This window comes from Harpia harpyja, chromosome 11, assembly GCF_026419915.1.
Source record: "Harpia harpyja isolate bHarHar1 chromosome 11, bHarHar1 primary haplotype, whole genome shotgun sequence".
NCBI lineage: Eukaryota > Metazoa > Chordata > Aves > Accipitriformes > Accipitridae > Harpia > Harpia harpyja.
In genome coordinates, this window is record NC_068950.1 from 15125684 (window position 1) to 15145634 (window position 19951).

The 19951-nt window shown below is 37.1% G+C and overlaps 1 protein-coding gene across 2 annotated transcripts in view; it reads right to left on the reverse strand.

Annotated features, from left to right (window-relative positions):
* BRINP3 (BMP/retinoic acid inducible neural specific 3) overlaps positions 1-19951 on the reverse strand; it is a 233209-nt gene that overhangs the window by 193786 nt on the left and 19472 nt on the right. The gene's annotated exons all lie outside the window — the stretch shown is intronic.

Sequence of the window (19951 nt, forward strand, 5' to 3'; positions counted from 1 at the left end):
TGAGTATCCACACAAGGAATAGTCCAATTCACTTTCACTCAGCATAGGAACGGAGACCTACCTTTTAACGACAATTATTACACCCAAACAGTGGTTTCAGCAGAAGAAAAATGTACCATATGGGGAAATTTTACTCTGGGACCTCCAATCAGGCTACAGGGAAAAGAGACATTACCATCCACAGTCCAATGTATTACTAACTCAGCTGAATACAGCTCTAGACACCATTTGCCGAAAACGAAAAGCTTAAACAATCCCCAGCTGAACACATATTCGCCAACATATAAAGAAAAAATTGTTACAGTCTTTTATCTGTCATTATTCTTGCTTTTTTAGTCCCTCTTTCCCATGGGGCAATTTCTTCTAGAGAACAGAGCAAGATGTGCATGACTTTCTCCTGCCTCTGTGCTCCCGTTAATGCAGAATGCTCTCCATCACCTTGATACAGGGTACATTACAAGACCATGGCCCCTTATATATAGAACAGGGAATTAAAGGTAAGTAGATAACAGTAAAATTTCAGCCAAAATGTTTCTCTCTTCTCAGAAGTATTTCCTGGCCTGTTCAGAACATATGAGAAATAAGTCCCCAAAAGAATGCAAGCAACCAAACATGCCATCACACAGCTTGTTAAGTGTTTTGTTGTTTGGGGTTTTTTTTTAATAAAATAAGGGCAAACCATAATAATCAAAGCAGATAAGTTGACTGAACTGTTCACAAGCATTCAGTAATTTTTCCTTTATCCTGGAGAAAAGTTTTCAACAGATTGCTCTATGTTCTACTGACAGAGACCTGCTCACTCATGGATTTGCAGTAGAGTAACTTCTTCACAAAAGGTCAATGGGAAAAGTAAACAGGCAATGAACGTACCACCTACATAGCCACATACCATTTTCTTGGCTAATGCAGTGGTATCAGCTAGCATGTATAGATACTTTACAGTGAGTGCCTATACTGCTTCTATTGTTTGTTTTCTTCTGTTATGTTATCAAAAACTGTTTCCTAATTACTCAGGTAGACCCTCATAAACTATGAGTTCACATCTTTCAAGAGCAATTAATTTACAATTCTAGCTGTTCAAATGTGAGGCATGCCATTAGGAACGAGAATGAATAGGAATCCTCCTACTTTCTTCCACATCTGACATTAGGTCAAGACACCTCTTTGCAAGTAAACCAAGTAGGTCACTGTCAGTGCCATTGTCAGAAGCCAATGCCAACGGTTCAGAGGCCTAGGAAAGGTGGAGGGAAATGTTATCTCCTAATTCCATAACAAAAGGTGATTAAGGCAACACAGAAAGCAACATGTTAGAAATTTCTAAAAGAAAATTTTTTTGGTTTAGCTGAGTCATATAGTGTCAATCAATGCTACAACAGGTGGCAAAAATTACTGAAGGCAGGATGACATAAGCTATATAAAATGATGATGCACCAATACATTTCATATTATGCAAAAATATACAGTAAAAATAATTTTAAGTTCGATGATAGATTTCTTATCTGAGCCTGTCACCTGTAAATTTTTCCCCAATTCTGTTTGAAGACCTCTTAATTTCATTATTGTATAATGCTGCTGTTCTGCAAACTCCTTTTGTGCTCCCTGATCTTCAAATCCATAGTACTAGGTAACGTCCTGTAAGTAATTCATACCCATGTATAAAACTCTTCTATCTCACAAAACCGTCAAGGTGTCCTCATGATAGACTGAACATTTTTCTTTTATTTTTGTAGCCTCACATCATTATTTATTTTGTTCCTCTATCATTCTCTGCCCCAAACTTTTTGCAATCAGGATCTGAACCTACTAATCCAAACTACTAGGCATAATCTTGTTAAACGCATCAACTGTTTACACAAATTTATTGTGTTAGACCACTAAGGACAGTGGAACCATCCTAGTTATTAATTTGCAAACTGGTGAGCCATCTTCTTCAGTACAGCTCTTACCCTTCTTAGGTACCTAAATAAACAAATGTCACACCAAGAACTAAAGTCTTTTGAAAATACGAGGCTTTTTTGAGAATCTGGTTCTGAATGGTAATGCTAAGCTGTACAGAAATCTCAACAACAATTGACTAGTGAGAAAAAAATAGTACTTAAACAGCATATTTAATTGATATGGCATTAGCTTCAATGATATATAGAGAACATCAAAGACAGAACATAGCTGTATCATGAGGAATGAAGCAAAATTGGAACTTCAGCAGAGTGATCAAATTTAATTCAATGAGCAACAATAGTTAGGATAAAAAATATTCTATGCAGCAAGTTTACTCAGCCTCTTAACTTTATTTGTGTAGCCTGAAATTGGATTCCATAGAAATGCAAAGTTTTTCAGATTGCTAAGATCTGAACCTTTATCTTTCCCTGCAGGCTATTTGTATTAATCTACTTTTCTTTGAAGCACAGAGCTGTTAAACTGTTAAAGCTCATTTAAAATGTGGCTCTATTTCTATCAATAGACCTAGATAGTTGAATTATAGATTTTAATTATGCTTTTTATACTTTGGAGATGCTTGCTTAGAAATATGTGTAACAAAAGTATGCAATTAAAGAGCCTTTATTGCTGCTGATCAGTGAATTGTGTCTATACTGACAGCAAAAGATAGCTTAGTATTTAGAAGAATTTACATGGGCCACTTTTTATTAGTGATTAATATGAAACTCAGAGTCAGCTTCGTTCCCCTACCTTTATTAGTATTTTGTCATGAAACCAAAGCAGGGCAAAAAATATGAACATGTAAAATGCTTTAAGAGAAAGACACAAGAATATTTCATACTTGAGTAGCATCCATCCTACAAAATCAGTTAAGTACGTAACTGGAAAATTGGAATTTATGCTTACAATTTTATCTGCTATACATCCGACATGTCTAGCTAACTTTTCCAGTTTAGTAAAACCAGAACAGGACGGTTACCATCATGCAATATTCAATCACATTTCCCAATGAGCCAATGCATGAATAAAAGCCGCCTCACCAACTGAAAGTGTTGCAGCTATAGTTAGCGTGGCATCAAGACTGTGAATGTTTAAACAGAAAACCAACGCCAATTATAGCAGGTGGAGGGAACCTACTTCTGCAGTCCATTGCGTGCTGCAGCTGTGGGATGTCTACGGCTCTGGGAAAAAAAAAGAAAGGAAAAAAGATGTAGGAACAAGCATTGCAGTAAAATGGTAAAGGTGAACTCCATTTGCTTTTCAGGGTATTATCAGATAGCAAGGAGGAGTGTGTTGTTCTATGCTTTGCCAGATTATGAATAAAAATATTGTCTTGTACAATTAAATACCCCTGGCAACAGAGTGAAGAGATACAGGATAAAGCTAATCCTTTCACAAATACTACCAACTTGACAAGATTTACACAGCAGAAATGACACAAGCACATTAGAGAAGACTGGGAAATAGGAGGTGTTTATAACAGACAGTTGTGTTCTTTCCTGATATTGCTCATTTAAGCTTATCAGCATTACAAAAATGGCTGAAAACAGAAATTACTACAAACTACTTCAGAGGAAACACAGTGTGTGCCTAATATCCCATCTGCCTCAAAATGGGTTCCAAAATCTGCACACACATACTCACATATATTCTCAAAGTTTTATTTCTTTTGAGTAAATAGTTAATTATATCATTGACTTCAGTGAAACTGGTGGTTTAGAATATTATTTGGTATGAAAAAGGTGTTCAAACAACCTGGTAAGACCTTACAGAAATGTAACAAACCAGAAGAATTTAACTGCTTAGTGGTAGGTATTAAAGGGTGTGGCATTATGCAGCATTTGTACCTGCTCCATGCTATATCCTTATCATTTTGCACTATGTTTGGACCAATATAATTGGGACTAAACTTCCCCTCTGATATACAAATCACCTTCCAATGTTTCAGTTTTCTAAGCAGAGTATTTCAGTTTTCAGCGCACAATGGATAGTTCCTAGAACAACAGGAGAGAACAGCAACAAAAATTAAAAAGCGTTGGGCAATTTTTTCCTCTATATTCAGGTTTAATTTAGGAGTGGCATTAGGATTCTTAGTTATTGGTGTTTAGAATCGTTCCTAGGGAAAAAAAGAAATCTAAGAAAATCAGATGTTGGAGGCATTTGGGACAGTGGTTAAGGGCGAGAAGCAAATTCTTGACAGTCTCTGATATTTTGGATGTAGAAATAAATTCTTGTTTGCTTTCAAGTTTATATTTAAGTTTTCAAAGAACCCTTAAAAATATGAAATTTTCATTTAATTGGCCTTAACGGCTTGCTGTTAAGAAAGTATTTTGGCAGAAAATTATTGACGGCTCAGTAACTAGTGGGGTAGCTATCACGTTTATGTATTGCATTCATTAGTAGATGAAGATCTCATAAAAAGTAAATGTGTAATCCTTGAACACATTAGTTGTGAAAGCCACCTTCTGCTTCTGCCTGTGACGAGTATGACCATTCTTCATTTCACAGCATGAGAATTAAATCTCCATACTACTGTTCCAAATTCCACCATTTGTTATCAGTGATAAAAACATCTTTCTTTATGTCAGAAAGGAGTTAAATAATCCAAAATCCTAATCCTTTTGCTGGATTAGTTTCAGCATCAAGTCCACAGTGGACACATTTATACTTTTATATATTTTCCTCTGTGTGTGCCTGACTATTTACAATGATCAACATCCCGTTTCATGCTAGTCTAAACCCAGAAATTTCTGTAGTCAGTCAGTTTAGACCCTTTGGTTTAACTACAAATGGATTACTTCATCTGAAATAGTGAGTTTACTATCCAGAGGACTGATTTACAGGTAACTGCCTGTCTTTTTTGCATAAAATTGTTGTTACGGAAATAGTATGGTCCCTGATTTTCAGGAGCTAGTAACAGCCAAAGGGTAAATAACTAGAGGGTCTTTGTCCAGGGCATCTGTAATGTGAAGTCTTCCATTTTGCTCCATTATTGCATTTCAGCATTGATTAAAAGGTATTACCTTGCCTTGTGGCAGGAGAATAATTTATGGGGTTTTTTTTCAGTGAAGCATAAAAAATTAGCATCTGTATTTGATTCTGAGTTATATGCTGTGAGCCACCTTCCACTGAACATTTTGCTAAGACCCAACAGGTAAGACATTCAGTGACATATCTCATGAAATTATAAATGGACAAGAACTATATTGATTAATAGTGTTAAGGTGCAGAGAAAAACTGTTCATGTTGTCTGATTGCCTGACTAGTGAAAGCCACACAGCTTCCTGCATTCATTCTTAGAATCATAGAATCATGGAATGGTTTGGGTATGAAAGATGCTTTAAAGATCATCTAGTTCCAACCCACGTGCCACAGGAAGGAACATCTTCCACTAGAGCAGGTTGCTCAAAGCCCCATCCAACCTGGCCTTGAACACTTCCAGGGAGCATGCTTCCACACCTTGTCTGGGCAACCTGTTCCAGTGCCTCACCACCCTCATCATAAAAAAATTCATCCTTATATCTAATATAAATCTACCCTCTTTTACTTTAAAACCATTACTCCTTCTCCTGTCACTACAGGCCTTGGTAAAAAGTCTCTCACCATCCGTCTTATAAGCCCCCTTTAAGTATTGAAATGCCACAATAAGGTCACCCCTGAGCCTTCTCTTCTCCAGGCTGAACAACCCCAACTCCCTCAGCCTTTGTCCACAGGAGAGGTGTTCCAGCCCTCTGATGATTTTCATGGCCCTCCTCTGGACCAGCTCTAACAGGTCCATGTCTTTCCTGTACTGAAGACTCCAGAGCTGGATGCAGTACTCCAGGTGGGGTCTCATGAGAGCAGAGTAGAGGGGGAGAATCACCTTGTTGCTTTGATCTGGTAAGAGCAAATAATTCAATGAATGTAATATGTCCCAGCAGCAACATGGGGTGTAATAGTGACATCCTTCTATGAGAAAATAGTAAAATACAGTATGGATTTGGGTTGCCCAAAACTAAAAAAAAACTTTTACCAAACATAAAGCTGTTCTTGCTATTTCGTCTCAGTCATCTATATACCCTGCACACTTTGTGGTCTACTTCTATAAACTGCTTATAGTGCTGTTAGAAACCTCCATGCACCATAGGTCATTAGACAATCCCTAGAGCAAAAATGATGAACAAGCTTAAATCCATGCTCCATTTCTCTAATTGGAAACAAATGTATCAGGGTTGGGGGGGAGTGGAATTGAGAACTTTGTATTTAAAAAAAATTAAGTTCAGACTAAAAAATTAAGTTCAGATATTACTTGTCAAGAATACAAATATCCCAGCCACTGAAAAACTAAACACTTACCACCTGCCATGGAGTTAATCCTTCCCTACTACAAAACAAGGCCACATGCAACCCGTGGAGCAAATATACTTTGCAATGTGCCCTCCTGTTCTCAGCCCTCAGTTGTCTAGGTGTCCTTCACAAAAGCGGGGAGTACAATGGGACTCTGGAGATGGGACATGGTCCTGAGTTTCCTGTTACAAATCTGGCCATGAAGAGCCAGCCTGCATCACCTTCTAGATGTCAGTTGAGGCCTAAGCTCCTGTCCTACTAGCTCAAAATCTCACCGCAGTAAGCTGGTGCATTTTCAAATTGGTGGCATTAGTGACCCTTATCAGTCAAGAATGCAACCTTTCTCATTTAGGCTGATTCTAGATTTGATTTAGACTGGTTTCTTAAAAACTGGAGGCTGTGCAACTGTGTTGTGGTAGTAGATGTAGGTAGGTGTTACAGACATATGGCTATATCTCTTCCAAATAATTTTTGAACTCACTGTCCAACGTCAAACAAATTTCATGGATTCCTAGACATGTTAAAACATAAATCACCTTAAAACTATTTTCACGTTTTATCACCATAAGTCATAATGGGCAAAATAATGTGATCACAAAGGCGCACCTGAAAATGACCCCACAGAGCTGAGTGCGAGTGCAGAAGAGTGACCCTCTCATAAATGCCTTGACTGCAAGATAAGCTCCAGTCAGACCCAGCCATCAACCAGAAGACACAAAGCTGTAGGAAAACAACCTGTATTCACTATGGCACTCAAAGAACAGCTGGTTCCCTGTAATTACCCTGTGGGTATTAAGCTCAAGCTACTTTCCTCTTGCCCTGCACTCAGCAGATAGTGTTAGCAGGCAATCGCTCCAGTGGCCTTTACACACCTGGGATTCTTACCATCATTTTCCTTTGTTTTCTGACTTTTAAAGGATGTTATTTGCCACACTAGCACCTTCTGAAATTACTGTTTCGTTAGCACATTTCAGGATGATCTCACATCAAAATTGAGAAGAAAAGCACATGGGTTTTTTCACTACAGATTGGAAATGCAGATTTCACGAGGATAAAACCACCTCATATGAGGTACACACTGTCTTCAGACACAGCTATCAGTCACAAATCTATTTTATAACATGTAACTGGACGTCTCTCCGTTCCACCCCACTCTCTCTCTCAAAAGTTCTGTTCCCTGGCTAAATTCTGAGATAGCTACCAAGTTTACTTAACTAGAATTTACCTTTTCCTACTGTTTTATTCCAGTTACTGTGACAGAACCAGTACTTCTCAGGGAGAGATGAATATTGACTCGTGCATATCAACCATACATGGGAATTTCCAAAGATTCAAACTGAATTAGAAACTGGAGTCATGTGACCTCAGTTTTTGTTGTGTAGAAACTTGCCAAATCTCACTTTGTATTAGCATAAATAACAAATGAAGACTGTTTTATTGCTGTCAATAATGATATAAAGTCTTGCAAACCCACTCATGGTTTGGAATTCTCATGTTTTAACTGTGAAGATAAACACAGTGAAATAAGTGTGACTATTATATATAAAATTTTGTCTCCCAATAAATACAGAATAGGTACATGGAGACATTTTTTAAAAGTAGAAGTACACTTATTTTTGTTTCATTTTAATGTCCTAGTTCACAAATCTTTTAAGTTTAAATGTTAATGTTAATTGTCTTTGAATTCCAATAAATTACTATGGTCAAAATTCCTTTTTAAGTTATTCATATTCTATCAATCAACCTCATTGTCCGGGAAACGACCATCACACTAGAAGAATTTTTTTAAATTGTTTGTTTATTTTGTTTGTTTGTTTGTTTTGTGTCTCATAACAGAAAGGGTGAGTGTCAGGGGATTTTAATATACTGTACTGATATGTAATACTCCTTGATGGTTTTGGTACCAAGAGCACGCATACCCAAGTCACACAGAACTTCAATGTCAGAACCAGGAAACAAGCACACATTTGTGCTCATCCAGGCCAAGGAGACAGCAGTAAAAATAGACATAACCATTACTTCTTCAGGCAAAATTCTAAATAAACAGATGGACCTTCAAAGTCAACCATATAAAAAATAGTTTCACTAAAAGGAAAAGCAAATTTCAGAGGCAACTCAAATAAAAATCTTTCAGATACTACTCAATCCCTTACACCAAAAAAAGGTGAAAAGACAAAGCTGTCTAAGTGGAAAAGCAGTCCTTGAGGAAATTAGCAATGAAACAGAAGCTAGTGAGCCTTTAAGAGGCATATGAAAGAACTAATCAGGATCCAATTTTTGTGTTGTACTCACATGCTGTTAGTCATAACTTGGCCACTGAACTCAGCACGAACTTTTTTCAGATTCCTTGAAATGTAGGAGTTATGCACAACTTGTAATGTTTTTCAAACAGATATATTGACAGGTCTTATCAGAGAGTTCACTGTCCAAGCATGAGCACATATTGGATCCACAAGTGAAGATACAGGTGGAAAATCTATGGCATATGGATTTCACATGACATTATCACACAAGGAATCTGTGGAAAACTTGGAGTTAAATATAGAGCTTCTGTAGCCGCATACATGCATATATATATTTTTTCTGCACACATATAGAAAAACTACATCCTGTGAAGGCTAATTTCATTAACTATATCCAGAATCATATGGAAAGATAGAGAAAAAAACTGGAGCAAAGTCATAATAGCCCCTGTATGAAACAGAAGGTTCATGTTAATTTGTTTTGGTTACAGATTCTCAGATGTCTTTTATTGTAGTCACAGCTGAAGTTTAATGTAAGTAAGTGACATAATCTAGAGTTGACCAAAAGCATGGGAAAATGCAGCAAGATCTGACAGAATGCTTCTGACAGAGGCATTTTAATACAAGGATCTAATGAGGAAAAATCTTTTGGCATTGCCAGTGTTATGGAGAATTTCTGGACCTCCAATTCATCAGGAAGGGACCACAGTAAGCTTCATTAACATATTGGTCAAAGGCTCTGTAGAAGATATAAGTTCTTCTTTCTAATAAACAATATTCTTCTCACTGCAAAAATGTGAAATAATAAACTAATTTATTTTCACTGAGCCACATCTATCTATCTAGATGTATGTATATATACATACATATATATACATGTACATGCACACACATACATATACATGTGTACATATATATATATACACACATAAATGTATATAAACACACATGCATTTGTATTCACAGCAATTCACCCTGACAGTAATCACAAATATTTTGGTTCTAGAAATCAGTACATAAACAAGCACCACAGACTGCATGTTTTCCACTTATTTTAATTTATTCAGTCTTGTCGTTTGCTACCAAAAGTATCATCAGATATTTTTTAAAAGAAAAATGGGAATGAACAGTCCTTTGTAACAAGACCCCTCACTACAGGTCCTTCATTTTTAATTAGTTGAAATTATTATTTTTTAATTTATTTTGCATGGTCAAATATGTGAAATGTAGACAAAAGACTTTATTCTGTTTGTTAATGCGGGTTATCAGATAGGTTATGCTGTGTAATGTTTAGAATTTGGTTTTATTATTATAACCTATAGCCAGTATTTTATGTAAATGGCTAAAGACGTGGTTTAAATAAAACACAATTAGATGTAACTGGATAAAGGTGTGTTGCCTCCATTTAATTTCTATTAATAGAGCATATTTATCAGTAGGCAAAGCTGATATTGTACTTGAGTTCCTAGTAAAACATCCAATTCTACTACTAGCAGTCAGAGTATAAGTTAAAAATCCCTATTTGTTAAATTTCAAGAACTGTAAGAATATAGTTCAGAAATAGTTACAATACAAATATTTATTCTGAATTAATCAATTATATTTCCTCAGGTCTCAGATTCTGCTGATCTTTCAGAATATTTGGTAGAATGTCTTACGTTTTCAATTTCAAATTATGTTACTCATATAAGTCAAAACCTGTATTTGTGTTTTTCCCTTGAGAAATTAACATTCATTACTTAAAGCCAGATGCTATCTTTTTTGTGCATGTGAGACCTACAAACACAACTTCTAAATTGCTAGTGGGCTTTGTGTGTGCAGTTTTCAGGGCCCTCTATATCAAATTGTCTGGTCAGTAAAAATATCTTCTCTTCTCAAGCTGCATAAATAAAGTAGAAATTGAGAGTATCAGAAGATGAATTGAGATATGGAGCCATTAATGACCTTAAGAACACTATTATCCATAACAATCATATTGGGATTCTAGGGAGAATCAAGCAACAAGACATTAATTTGAAATATTGCTTTTCTTCACAAAGGTCTCTGTTGGAATGAATCTGTAGCTACACAATAAAAATTCACAACCAGCATAATGACTAATAAAACCTGAAGAATCAATCAATCAGAGCTAGAGACAACTAAGATTTGAATTCTGAGATATTGTCAATCTGAGATATAAGTCAATGATAGTAGAAGAAAATGACAAAAATTCTTGAATGAGCACATTTGGTGTCAGTTGTTCTTTTTCCATATGGAAAAGGCACAAATACCCTTCTATACAAAGAATCATACATTCCAACCAATTCTGTCTTTCAATACAGAAAAGGTTTCTGTGCTATTCAGCTCTTTTCTCTATGTAAGATATAACATGCCACCCATATAGACCTAACATATGGACAAAAAGGAAAACCTGAAAGTCATTCTGTTTGGAGACGACTACTGACCTTAGCAGCAATAAGGAAAAATAACAATATAGGGGTTAAAATGAAGGCACAGGGAACTTGATTCAAGTAATAAAAAGAACTTTTTTTTTTTCAGTAACCGAAAGAAATCTCAGTAATTCTTTTTCCCCTTTATGAAAGCAATTAGCATTTGAAATCCTCTACATCTTGAATATCAGTCCTTGTACTAGCAGGCATATTTAAACAAAAATGAAAAGGGCAAATGAAAGAACAAAGACCCAACTAACCAAAAATCTTCAAAGAATTAATGAAAACGACCTGATTTCATGCCCAAGACCCTGGCAGACTATCCTGCTGACTGAAGAATGAATCTATTATTAGTGTTAAACAGCTTTTATACTACTTCAGTGATTGCATGAAACCATTAAGTTACAGCCTCCATTATCCTAATTTTTTTAGGGCAACTTAAATGATTTATGAACTTACTAACTGAAATGATGACACACCATATTCTCTAAGTAAATGTTTTTTGTTCTAGGGAAACATATCAGTAGGAGGTTTGATCTAATAATTATCCTTAAAATATTAGATTTTGAAACTGGGTATATTCTGGAAATAGATTATAGTAATGTTTACAAAAAATAAGATTCACTCTCCTCCTTGCCATTTGAGTTTCCTTGGGATCTTTGATTAAATACACCAAACAGCTAAGAAGAAATACAAAGAGACATTGTCAAAACACAGACTCCTGCAGTGTATTATAAAAAAAAAATATAGAAGGCAATCTTGGCATCAATATTCTCTTTTGTTGCCAAGCTGAAACACACTTGTGTTCTTGTCAAACTGACTCCTGAGAACACTCCTAATCCTGCTGGCCTAGCCAGCACTGTTCCCTAGTATCCTTCCCAGTGCTAGCACTTGTTTATGTCACTGAGAAAAACTCTACCCTTGTTTTGAAACACAGGAGTTTAATACTGAGCCAACAAAATGGACTGAGGGGATATGGGGTAGGTCTGACCCTGGTCAGTGGCAAAACAACTTAGAGGGTTTTGAATGCTGTAGGATTAGGCTGACTAATAAATTTCTTGTTGTTCACTGAGATTTCTGCAAGATTCTGTAGAAAGCCAGCATCTCTTAAAAATACACTGTTTCATCAGGGTCTGGTCACACTTTTCCTAAGACCTTCAAAGGTGGGCTGAGGGCTGATATTGTGGACGGTGTCAGATTCTCCTGTGCTTGAGTGATAAGTGCTAGTCCTTTACCTAGAGCAGATGACTTCTCTGCTGTGCTGCCTCAAATCTGTAACAGAGCTGGAAAGAGAAGGACATTTTGGGAATCAGAACTCCCTACCTCTCTTTGGCCATTTCTGCCCACCTCTGAGACCCTCATGTCTGTCTGCCCTTCTTCCTGGGCCACAAGTATCCACGAGAGCTCAGCCTCTTTTATCGTTGCCCTTGGACATATCTTTTATCACTGCCTGTGGAGATATTCCTACCTGGGGCAGACTTCTTGCATAACTGGGATCATAGGGGCAAACTTAAAGAGGTGTTCACTCCTTAACTCCTGCACCTCTGGTATCTCTAGTATTCATCTGAGGGGCCCCGTAGGCTCCCAGTGACATTGGCAGTAGCCCATGCATGGTAGCCGTAGGAACATGAGTGAAAGACTACTTTGCCTTTGTGAACATCTATTCTATGTACTTGTCAAGCCCTTGAGATTACTGGTAAACTAAACTAGGCTCTGGTTATAATTAATCTGAAAACATTTTTTAAAGTTTTCTGTTGTGTATATGTAGCGTCTCAGTTTAAATTACCTGTTCCTTTATTTCCACCTTTTCACATGCATGTACCTTCCAGAGAATTCCCTGGATAAATAGATCAAGAAACTAATATAATTTTGATAATAGGAATTTCTCATTGTAAAGCATCACTACTTGATATGTGTTTAGGCTCTAAAGATAAAACAAAAATGTTTCCCTATGAAGGAGATTTACATTTGAAACAAAGGGCTGGAAATTAGATAATTTTGGAGAATATTGTCCAAGTATTGCTAGACCTGGAAATACGGTCATTTAAAGCTTTTATTTTGCTCAGGTATGTACTTAAAGCAGTTTCACCAAAGCCAGTTATTTAACTTACGTCATGTCTTTATTACGCCCAGCTAACTAGATTAAGAGAGGCTGTTAAGGTATATCACAATCAGAAATGAAACTCATTGATATTTTTCAGATCCAGACATTCTTAAAAAATTATGTCCTCCTTTTTTTTTTTTTAATTAAACTCTTCTTCCACTGTAGGAAACTGTTGCTGTTTGATTCCTCAGGACCAAAATCAGCATCTTTTTGTTCTGTGTACCCATACTGCCTGTAATAATGAGGCCACTGTACTGGACTACAAACATTATTTTTCCAGTGGAAATTATCAACTCACAATCCCAGAAACTCTCTTTGAGCTGCTCTTCTTCATTCCCAGCCTATGTGCCACTGGATTTAAAAAGAGGACTTTGTGCATTCAGTAGTCTAGCCTTTTGTAAACATTCTGAGAATGATGATCCCTCCGATTACTGTACCCTTCATCTACCAGGTTGAATGGAAAATTCCCTAAAGTGAGCTGACCAGTCACAATGCAGGCCAGAAGCAATTTACTGATACAGTGAATTTCTGGAAAAGGCAGACAGAACTGTTCCTGCTATTTATTCCCTACTGATATGGCAATTGTGGAAGATAAACTTGTTTGCTCTTTGGTGCATTTATAATCCCAGTTCTCAGTTGCCCAGCAGTTGCACTGTGCATGCAATTCAATGTTCAAGGAAACAAAGGCTCTGAAGAGTTGAAGGCAATGGTTGACCAGTTTGCTAAGCTACCTGTTGAAAGCTACCATCGTCACCAGTTAAGAGTTTGCTGACTACAGCCCATTTCTTTCCTCAGCTTCTACAATACTAACTTGCCTCATTCCTTTCGTTGATATATCTTGTTCCACTCCTCTGTCACTACCTTCCTTACCTTTTGGGGGTTTTGTAGGTGATGTTTTGTGTTAAGGAAACTGAGGTCCATGTCTTAGAAATGAGCTCCTGTCTTAGTTTCCAAAGAAGCAGTCTTATTTCCAAAAGACAACAGCCCTGATGCTTCCAGCACCAAATGGGGCCTTCCAAAAAATTGTCAGTGATGATGGTTTCTAGAGTGTGATCAAGTCTATAGGAAATAACAGCACCAAGAAATACCATACCATCATTTCCTTAGACTTTTGAAAGCTATGATGGCTGACATCTCTTTTCAGCCCTCCATTTTACTAAACATTTGTATTGGAAGAAATTGTTGAAGACATTTTATTAGTTCTTCTCCCTGCCTTAAAATTCCTAAATTATCAGTTCAAAGCAACCTCGGTAAGAGCACAATGAAATGTCATACCAGATGTACACTGGGCTGAAAATTGCAAATCAGGGTATGTTGATGTGTACCTCCACAACTGAACCCCTTATTTTTTTTATCAACACTGTCTGTCAGGAGTATACAGGTGTCAAGAAGTCTAGTGATAACTGTGGGCTAAAATATGTTGACAGGGAATAAAAAACAAACGAACTTTAATGTTGGCTGTACTTAACCTCACGCACAAGTGTTAAAACGTATTAGTGAGTGTTCTACTACAGTCTTCAGTCTTGCTCGCTTTACCCTATAGGTTCAGTTACCAGAGGATTCAGAACATATGAGAGGAACCCAATATGTTCTAATACAAAATAATCTTAAATTTGATAGCATTATTTTCTAATACTTTTTTTTTTAGTTGTTCATGAACAAACACAATCCCTTTTAAAACAACCTCTAAAGGAACACTTCTTAAGCTACAGGAATACAGTGCTGCACAGAGCTACTCAGTTCTTTAGGAGTTGGTTTTTTTTTTTCCTTTTGCAGACTAGTATTCTACACTTGTTAGGGATACTTACCTCAAAGGGATTTCAGTAGTTGCTAAAACCTAGTCCACTGTCATAAGCACCACACCTTATAACCCTTTGCGCCTATTCATGGGATTGGTAAGGTTTTGTAACTTAATGTCCCAGAACTATTTTACTCTAATGATTAGAACCTTTTTTAAACAGCCCGCCTAAATTTATTCATAGCCAGTTTATACCAATTTGGTTTTATGACAGTGATGACTTTTGGTTTAAATAGTTCATATCACTTTATGATATGTATATTGACAGGAATTGTATCCTCTTTCAGCTATGTCTCTCCTTTTTTGTCTTTTTTTTTTTCCCCTAACAGTGCCAAACATTTCTGCCTTAAAAGAAGCAGCTAGGCTCTTCTTTCCCCTGATTTTTCACATCTGTTTCAGATTTTAAATGATTTTGCTTGAACAAAACTACACGGTATGCCTGAGGATATTTCCTCAGGACTTTATTTGATAGCATGAATACTTCCCTATCTCTGTAGAAATTACCTCTTCTGATACAATGTAGGTTCTTTGCATAATTTCACAATCACTCTTTCCATCCTGGTAACCTCTCATCTCATTCTGTTTGGATTTAAATTCCTTTGTCTGGGTACCTGATTTACATAAGAGGCACAGTACTCCCATTGTGTATTACATAACAAATTATAAACTCAGGTTTCCCTGCCAAAATATTTACTGATATTAACTACAGGAGCCACCTTCCATAAAATATTGACACAGCATTCCCAATAACTTGGAGGTTTTCAGCAGTCAACCAGGTGCTTTCCTGGCTTTTCTCTTCATAGATCCATGGCAATGAATGCCACCAATAGCTGTGGCGATTATTTAATTTCCTGCAGGAGGATATTTCCTTTGAAGAATTATAGGGAATACCACACTACCACATAATGAACATAACCAGCCCACCATTCCCAACTTACAACAATGTTGGTAACATCAGTTGCATTTAATGTTCTGCAATACTTGATTAAAACATTATTACATATATATTTCTCTCTTTCAGCTCTATCCTGTAATGTTGAAAGCTCCTCTCCTTGGGGAGCTAAGCACACTACAGAATCAGTTTGTTTGCCCATGGACATAACTGATCTTTAATGTATAAATTAAAATATGGGTGACAGTAGAATTTTCTACTGCTACCTTCCCATATTTTATGCATGAGTTGTTTTTATCACATGGTTGTTTTATGCTCTGAAGGCTAAATAGGGAGATAAGGCAAAGTTTTATCTTTAAAAAACATATTATGCTTAAGTTAAGACCTCTGTCCTGGTTTCGGCTGGGATAGAGTTTTCTTTCTAGTAGCTGGTATAGTGTTATGTTTTGGGTTCAGTATGAGAAGAATGTTGATAACACACTGATGTTTTCAGTCGTTGCTAAGTAGTGTTTAGACTAAGTCAAGGACTTCTCAGCTTCTCATGCCCAGCCAGCAGGAAGGCTGGAAGGGCACAAGAAGTTGGCACAGGACACAGCCAGAGCAGCTGACCCAAAGTGGCCAAAGGGATATTCCATACCATGTGATGTCATGCCCAGTATATAAACTGGGGGGGGGGGGGGGGGTAGCCTGGGGCAGGGCAGATTGCTGCTTGGGAACTGACTGGGCATCGGTCAGCAAGTGGTGAGCAATTGCATTGTGCATCACTTGTTTTGTATATTCCAATCCTTTTATTAGTATTGCCATTTTATTATTGTTATTATTATCATTACTATTTTCTTCCTTTCTGTTCTATTAAACTGTTCTTATCTCAACCCACGAGTTTTACTTTTTTTTTTCCCAATTCTCTCCCCCATCCCACTGGGTGGGGGGGAAGTGTGTGAGCAGCTGCGTGGTGCTTAGTTGCTGGCTGGGGTTAAACCACGACAACCTCTCATAAGAAACTGAACTTGGTTAATAAGTGTACTCGTTGGTGCCAATCCTTGTCTTCATCTCTGCAATTTATAGCAGATTCATGGTCAGATGAACACTTGTTTATAGTGACCAGGGGGTGTGGATACAAAGCAGCTGCTTTTTGCCTCATTGGCATACAAACAGTTAGGGGGGAAATAGAAAAGCTAGCACAGAGTCCATATAGTGATAAATTTTTCTTGTTTTAGTCTAAAAGTTGGACTCCATCTATTTTAAATGCAAACAGGTTACGTAATTTAAGAACTGAAAAAAATAAGGCTACTGGACAGTATGGAAAGCAATTGCCATATATGTTTAGGTGAAACTAAACTTTAAAATCAGTCTGTCTCCTGCCATGCAAACAACAGGAATAAAACAAGTAGCATAACACTGTTTTACTCAATAGCTGAGAAATAATGAAAATGTTTCCATCAGCTTTCAAGTAATCTTCATCTTAATATTCTTTGTAGTTCTCTTTAATATGTGGTTTTCCAGTCCTCTGTCCTATTATCTTGATTTTTATCATTCTATATCTTTCATGGGCCTGCAGTACGTGACATTGATCCCATTCAACTCAGCATCAAACAACGGGGCAGGATAAAGGCCTTTATGTCTGGCACTTCCGTATTTACAGAAATATGCCTTACTTGATTTAACCAAAAGCAGAAAAACATGTATTCCCTACTTTTTAATATGATCTTGATTATAATAGGGAATGTTATTTTGAAATAAAAATATTGGGAAAGTTAATTATTTAATTGAGATTTTATTTTTTTCTACATTATTACTGCCTCTCCTGGTACTGCCAAAGGAGGGGGAAAAATAATGGGAATCAAAATATCATTTGAGTTGCTGCATAATTGTTCCATTGTTGGAAAACAAAAGTCATACAGCAGTCTCTTGCTGAAATCTCGTCCAATACATTTTAAAATACTACATGCAGTATGTGCAACTCACTGTTCTTCTTCCACTAACCTTCTAACTGCTGTTAATTATAAACACCAGTGTTAGATTGGTTGTCCTGAGATAGTTCCCATGGGCAGCAGTACTTTTTAGGTTTTGGCAGAGAGATACAATGGGTCATCTTCTCTGTGTGGTTTGGATGCCATTGGTCTGGAGACATCGAAAGAGAGCTGCTACTTGTCACAGTCCCATCAGTTCTTTTGGAGCCAACTCCTTCCCCAAAGAGAGGCACACCTTTAGGTAGTCTGCAGGTACTTGCCACATTTGTGCCATTAAAAAAAGAAAAAAAAAAAATCTTCAGTCATTTTCTGTCCAACCCAATTGTGCCACCAACATCCTACCAGAAAGGATTCAAAATGGGACACAATCTGCTGGAGTCTCTCACCCTATACGTTTCACTCTTCTTCAGCCCCATGGATTTTGACCTGGCAGGGATGTTAAAATGGAGTTGATTTTCCTTCCCCTTTACTCTTAAAATGTCAGGTCGCAGGTGTGGGCTTTAAGGGCTGAAGTGAAGAGCAAAGAGAAAGGAAGCCCTCCTGTTAACACTGTTCGGAGCGGCACCTTTGTTTTTTTCCTGTTAATATGATTCAGCTGAGTCAATGCAGGCCTGTGTTTTCCTCTTCCTTACCTCTCCATTCAAATCAGGACTGTATCCCTGAGGGATCATTTTCATTAGGTAAAAGATAGGTGAGGGAATGAACAGACCAATTAGACTCCAGATCCTTTAGCCTGGGAAAGCTCGTAGAAAAGCAACAGGGATTAAATTTACAGTGTGTGGTTCATAACAAGGTCACCATGTTCTGCACTACTTGCTAATGAGACCATATTTTACACTGAAACTTTGCAGTAAGGTCTGTATTTGGAGGACTAAATAAAAAAATTCAGCTTTTCTTTTGATTCAGGTGGCTTATGCCTCTTTTCACTTCCTGGCTCATTTCTTGAAGGCAATAGGCAGAGGATAGAAATAAACACAAGAAACACTTTCTGTGGCATTGTGTAAATTAAAGTCAATTGAAACCTATGCACAAACCCAAATAAATACTAGCAATATGATTACAGATCTATAAAACTTAACAATGTTTCTGTAATGATGGCTGAGAGGAGAAAAATTCTCAAAGACCTGACTGAAAGAGCTGAAATGAAATACAGTTCCATCTTTCATGGTTTTAGCAAGATAATTTTGGTTCAGTGTTGACTAATACAGAATAATAGGAATAAAATATGCTGCCTCAGTCTCTGCATTATTGGCTTTACATTATTGGTCCCGACAGCTGGCTTTTAAAATGCCGTAAATATTGGGCAATGCTGTTCTGCTAAGACAAGCCACTTCATCAAGCATATTTCCAAATCACGCTTTATTTTCAAAATGTGTTTAATTTCTCTCTATATGGCAAAGGAGCCCACTGCAAAATTGACCTGCAACAGAGTGCCCTCTACTGCATTTATTTAGGAAAGGAAAATAAAGCAAGTTCCTTGAAAATAAAGCAAGTGCCTTAAAAATAAAATCTTTACAGACTCAGGCAGCAGTTTTGTCACAGGCCACTGGACATTGACTAAATATAATATACATATAAGCATATATCACTCTTACCTTCTTCTAAAGAGCTGGAAACCACTAGGGAATAATAGTTTAAAATAGGTATGAAATTTGCACAATCTGTTTCATGGTTTTAAATTAAATCAGCGTGTGTCTTTCCATACCAAGATGGTCTGTGTTTATAGGTTGGAGAGTTATTAGGGAAGTCAAAAAGCTGTGCTGTGTTGCTGCCCTGCCCCCCTTCTCTTTGCTGCCAGGAGGGATCTATAAAAATATGAAGTGAAAAAGTCTCTCTGCTTATAAATTTGTTTTCTCAGTCCTTAATCACTCATGCTCCCTCATTTCTCCCCTTCTTTCTATTTGCCATTAGGTCACTACTATTAAACTGAACTCTCCTTTTCATTCCCATGTCCTTGATAAACTGATGTTACTGAGTTACACCTCTTGCAAATGATGAAGAAGATACTTCACTACTTCACCAGTGCCATCTCAAAAGCGTAGAAACTGACAAGTTGCAAATGTATCATGAAAGCAATTCTACAGCAAGGCACAAACTCTCAAGCAGACCTATACTTCTGAAGTCTTCGCCTGTTTTTATTTTTCTCAGTCTGAATTGGGCCAGCCTAATGCTGAGTTTTGTGATAGACCAAACACTTGCAACTTCTGTTAAAACTCACAGTGGCTCTTAATGCTCAATCCCTCAGGGATGA